At 45.7% G+C, this 6,000-nt stretch overlaps 1 protein-coding gene across 1 annotated transcript in view; it reads left to right on the top strand.

Moving 5' to 3' along the window:
* Positions 1-6,000, top strand: part of LOC144499965 (interleukin-1 receptor type 2-like) — a 1,647,203-nt gene that overhangs the window by 1,613,564 nt on the left and 27,639 nt on the right. The gene's annotated exons all lie outside the window — the stretch shown is intronic.

Below are 6,000 nucleotides of genomic sequence, written 5' to 3'. Positions count from 1 at the left end.
GCTGAGTCTGTTTTGGGGAAAAAAAGGCTGAGGGGTGAGCTAATAGAGGTCTTTAAAATTATTACACATTTTGATGAAGTGGATGCAGAGAGAATGTTTCCTCTTGTGGGGAAGACCATAACTCGAGAACACCAATATAAGATAGTCACCAAGAAAACCAATAGAGAAGAAATTTCTTTAACCGAAAGAGTGGTGAACTCGCTCCCACGGGGAATGCTGAAGTGAACAGTATATATTTATTTAAGGGGAAACTAGACAAGTCATGGTTACAATGGTAGATTTAGATGTTGAAGAATGGGAACAGGCTTGATTATGGCATGGATTGGTTGGGCCAAATGGCCTGTGTTTGTGCCATATATCCCATGTAGAACCATCGAAAGGTTATGGGACAACAGAGGCCAATCAGCCCATTGTGTCTACCCTGGTTTTAAAAAGGAAACCAGCTGCCTATTCTAATTCCAACTCCCAGACCAGAGCCTTGCAGGTTACAACACTTCAGGTGTAGATCCAGGCATCTTTTAAATGAGTTGAAGGTTTTTGCTTCAACCACCAATGTGGCAGCAAATCTCAGACACCCAGCATCCTCTGGGTGAAAAGGTTCTTCCCATTATATCCCCTCTAATCCTTCTACCAATCACCTTCAATATATGCCCCCAGATACCTGACCTCCCCAGCTAAGGGAAACAAGTCTTCCCTGTCGAATTGAACTCCTTGTAATTTCATAAACTTGCATCAAGTCACCCCTCAGCCTGTTCTAAGGGGGATAAAAAACCCAAACCTGTCCAATCTCTCGTCATAACTACAATTTTCAAGCCCAGGCGCCATCCTGTAAATCTCCCCTGCATTTTCTTCAGAGCAATTATGTCCTTCCTATAATGTGGTGACCAGAACTGTACATAAAATTCCAGCTGTGGCCTAACCAGTGTTTATACAGTTCCAACATTGCATCCCTGTTTATGTATTCAATAGCTCGTCCAATAAAGGAAAGCATTCTAATTGACTTTCTTACCACCCTATCTACTTGTGCCATCTTCAGGGATCTGAGGACATTGTCCTCATGGTGTCTCACTCCCTCTGCCCCTCACAATACTCTCCCGTTTAATGAATATTTCCCTTGCTTTGTTTGCCCTCCCCAAGTGCTTAACCTCACTTCTAATGTAATCCTGTTTTGAACTGGAGAGGACAGCAAGCAGTGGTAATGATGACCTCTGTTTGTCTAGCACCTTTAACACAGTAACTGTACCCAGTCAATTAAGCCAGTGTAGAAATGGAGGCAAGAGTGGCAGGAGGAGAAAGTGACCAAAGGTCAAGTTGCAGAAATATCTTTTGAGGAAGTGGGAAGAGTTAATAAACAGTGGAGACAAAAGAGAGCCAAATAAAGTGAAAGTTGAACTGTCACCCAAAATACAGGAGCTGGCAGGCAAAAGACATGATGTGGCGATGCTGGCGTTGGACGAGGGTAAACACAGAGTTTTAACAACAGCAGGTTAAAGTCCAACCGGTTTATTTGGACTTCAACCTGGTGTCGTTAAAACTCTTACTGGGCAAAAGACATGGCAACGAGAACATAGAACAGTACAGCACAGAACAGGCCCTTCGGTCCACGATGTTGTGCCGAGCTTTATCTGAAACCAAGATCAAGCTATCCCACTCCCTATCATCCTGGTGTGTTCCATGTGCCTATCCAATAACCGCTTAAATGTTCCTAAAGTGTTTGACTCCACTATCACTGCAGGCAGTCCATTCCACACCCCAACCACTCTCTGCGTAAAGAACCTACCTCTGATATCCTTCCTATATCTCCCACCACGAACCCTATAGTTATGCCCCCTTGTAATAGCTCCATCCACCCGAGGAAATAGTCTTAGAGTGAACGTTCAATCTATCCCCTTCATCATTTTATAAACCTCTATTAAGTCTCCCCTCAGCCTCCTCCGCTCCAGAGAGAACAGCCCTAGCTCCTTCAACCTTTCCTCATAAGACCTACCCTCCAAACCAGGCAGCATCCTGGTAAATCTCCTCTGCACTCTTTCCAGCGCTTCCACATCCTTCTTATAGTGAGGTGACCAGAACTGCACACAATATTCCAAATGTGGTCTCACCAAGGTCCTGTACAGTTGCAGCATAACCCCACGGCTCTTAAACTCCAACCCCCTGTTAATAAAAGCTAACACACTATAGGCCTTCTTCACAGCTCTATCCACTTGAGTGGCAACCTTTAGAGATCTGTGGATATGAACCCCAAGATCTCTCTGTTCCTCCACAGTCTTCAGAACCCTACCTTTGACCCTGTGATCCACATTTAAATTTGTCCTACCAAAATGAATCACCTCACATTTATCAGGGGCAAACTCCATCTGCCATTTTTCAGCCCAGCTTTGCATTCTATCTATGTCTCTTTGCAGCCTACAACAGCCCTCCACCTCATCCACTACTCCACCAATCTTGGTGTCATCAGCAAATTTACTGATCCACCCTTCAGCCCCCTCCTCTAAGTCATTCATAAAAATCACAAAGAGCAGAGGACCAAGCACTGATCCCTGTGGCACTCCGCTAGCAACCTGCCTCCAGTCCAAAAATTTTCCATCCACCACCACCCTCTGTCTTCGATCAGACAGCCAGTTACCTATCCAATCGGCCAACTTTCCCTCTATCCCACACCTCCTTACTTTCATCATAAGCCAACCATGGGGGACCTTATCAAACGCCTTACTAAAATCCATGTATATGACATCAACTGCCCTACCTTCATCAACACACTTAGTTACCTCCTCAAAAAATTCTATCAAATTTGTGAGGCACAACTTGCCCTTCACGAATCCATGCTGACTATCCCAGATTAATCCGCATCTTTCTAAATGGTCGTAAATCCCATCCCTAAGGAGCTTTTCCATCAATTTACCCAACCACCGAAGTAAGACTAACCGGTCTATAATTACCAGGGTCATTTCTATTCCCTTTCTTAAACAGAGGAACAACATTTGCCACTCTCCAGTCCTCTGGCACCATCCCTGTGGACAGCGAGGACCCAAAGATCAAAGCCAAAGGCTCTGCAATCTCGTCCCTTGCCTCCCAAAGAATCCTAGGATATATTTAATCAGGCCCAGGGGACTTATCGACCTTCAGTTTATTCAAAACTGCCAGGACATCCTCCCTCCGAACATCTATTTCCTCCAGCCTATTAGCCTGTAACACCTTCTCTTCCTCAAAAACATGGCCCCTCTCCTTGGTGAACACTGAAGAAAAGTATTCATTCATCACCTCGCCTATCTCTGCTGACTCCATACACAAGTTCCCACTACTGTCCTTGGCTGGCCCTAACCTCACCCTGGTCATTCTTTTATTCCTCACATAAGAGTAAAAAGCCTTGGGGTTTTCCTTGATCCGACCCGCCAAGGACTTCTCATGTCCCCTCCTAGCTCTCCTAAGCCCCTTTTTCAGCTCATTCCTTGCTAACTTGTAACCCTCAATCGAGCCATCTGAACCTTGTTTCCTCATCCCTACATAAGCTTCCCTCTTCCTTTTCACAAGACATTCCACCTCTTTCGTGAACCATGGTTCCCTCACTCGGCCATTTCCTCCCTGCCTGACAGGGACATACCTATCAAGGACACCCAGTATTTGTTCCTTGATAAAGTTCCACTTTTCATTAGTGCCTTTCCCTGACAGTTTCTGTTCCCATCTTATGCCCCCTAATTCTTGCCTAATCGCATCATAATTACCTCTCCCCCAATTGTAAACCTTGCTCTGCCGTACATCTGGAAAGGCGGCGGCTAAGAGGGGATCTTATTGAAACATATAAGATGATTAGAGGTTTAGATAGGGTGGATAGTGATAGCCTTTTTCCTCTGATGGAGAAATCCAGCACGAGGGGGCATGGCTTTAAATTGAGGGGGGGTAGTTATAGAACCGATGTCAGGGGTAGGTTCTTTACCCAGAGGGTGGTGAGGGATTGGAATGCCCTGCCAGCATCAGTTGTAAATGCGCCTAGTTTGGGGGCGTTTAAGAGATCCGTAGATAGGTTCATGGACGAAAAGAAATTGGTTTAGGTTGGAGGGTCACAGTTTTTTTTTTTAACTGGTCGGTGCAACATCGTGGGCCGAAGGGCCTGTTCTGCGCTGTAATGTTCTATGTTCTATGTACGGCCCTATCCCTCTCCTTGCAATAACAAAAGACACCGAATTGTGGTCACTATCTCCAAAGTGCTCTCCCACAACCAAATCTAACACTTGGCCTGGTTCATTTCCCAGTACCAAATCCAATGTGGCCTCGCCTCTTGTCGGCCTATCCACATATTGTGTCAGGAAACCCTCCTGCACACACTGCACAAAAACTGCCCCATCCGAACTATTTGACCTACAAAGGTTCCAATCAATATTTGGAAAGTTAAAGTCCCCCATGACAACTATCCTGTGACCCCCACACCTATCCATAATCTGCTTAGCAATTTCTTCCTCCACATCTCTATTACTATTTGGGGGCCTATAGTAAACTCCTAACAACGTGACCGCTCCTTTCCTATTTCTAACCTCCGCCCATATTACCTCAGTGTGCAGATCCCCCTCGAAGTGCCGTTAAACTATCCTTGATTAACAATGCTACTCCTCCACCTCTTTTACCAGCTTCCCTACACTTACTGAAACATCTATACCCCGGAACGTCCAACAACCATTCCTGTCCTTGTTCTATCCACGTCTCCGTAATGGCCACAACATCGTAGTCCCAAGTACCAATCCATGCCCCAAGATCATCTACCTTGTTCCGGATGCTCCTTGCATTGAAGTGGACACACTTCAACCCACCTTCCTGTCTACCGGTACCCACCCTTGACTTTGATACCTTCCCCAATACCTCACCACCCTCAACACTGACTTCTGGACTACAACTCCTTTTCCCACTCCCCTGACAAATTAGTTTAAACCCCTCTGAAGAGCCGTATCAAATTTCCCTCCCAGGATATTGGTGCCCCTCTGGTTCAGGTGCACCCCGTCCTGTTTGTACAGGTCCCACCTTCCCCAGAATGTCTTCGAATTATCCACGTATCTGAAACCCTCCCTCCTGCACCATCCCTGCAACCACATGTTTAAGTGCACTCTCTCCCCTGTTCCTCAACTCGCTATCACGTGGCACCGGTAACGTACCAGAGATGACCACATGTTTTGTCTTGGCTCTCAGCTTCCGAAATTCCTGTTTTAAATCCCCGTCCCTTCTCTTACCTATGTCGTTGGTACCAATGTGTACTTCAATCTTCTCTCCCCGTTGCCCACAAGTTGGCATTTGGTAACTGGGGGGGTGATTAAACCAGAGACCTGGGCTAATGATCAGAAAACTAGTTCAAAACCTACCACTGCAGCTGAGGGAATTTAAATTTAAATAAATAAGGAATTAAAAAGTTAATCTTGGTGATGGTGACCATGAAGCTACGAGATTGTTGTAAAAGAATGTTTCACTTCCCTGAGGGCTATCAGTGAATCATCAAATAGAACATAGAACATTACAGTGCAGTACAAGCCCTTCGGCCCTCGATGTTGCGCCGACCTGTGAAACCAATCTAAAGCCCAATCTAATAGCTTGTCCAGCATCATAATGACCATGTTGCTGTGACAATAGCATAGTTCAAAGTTTGTTTATTAGTCACAAGTAGGCTGACAATAACATTGCAATGAAGTTACTGTGAAAATCCCCTAGTCACAACACTCTGGCACCTGTTCGGGTACACTGAGGGAGAATTTAGCATAACCAAGGCACCTAAACTGCACATCTTTCAGACTGTGGGAGGAAACCGGAGCACCCGGAGGAAACCCACATAGTCACAGGGAGAACATGCAAACTCCACATAGACAGTGATCTGAGCCAGTAATCAAACCCGGGTCCCTGGCGCTGTGAGGCAGCAGTGCTAACCACTGTGTTGCCCTGGTTAAAGCTTTGATTCCTGGCCTGGAATTGAAGAGGGTTTGAATACAATTTCTGGGTAAAAGCACATTTTGACAGACATATTGC

Source organism: Mustelus asterias, chromosome 10, assembly GCF_964213995.1.
Source record: "Mustelus asterias chromosome 10, sMusAst1.hap1.1, whole genome shotgun sequence".
In the NCBI taxonomy this organism is placed as follows: Eukaryota; Metazoa; Chordata; class Chondrichthyes; order Carcharhiniformes; family Triakidae; genus Mustelus; species Mustelus asterias.
Note: the sequence above shows the minus strand (reverse complement) of the source record. Positions and strands in the feature narration are given on the sequence as shown.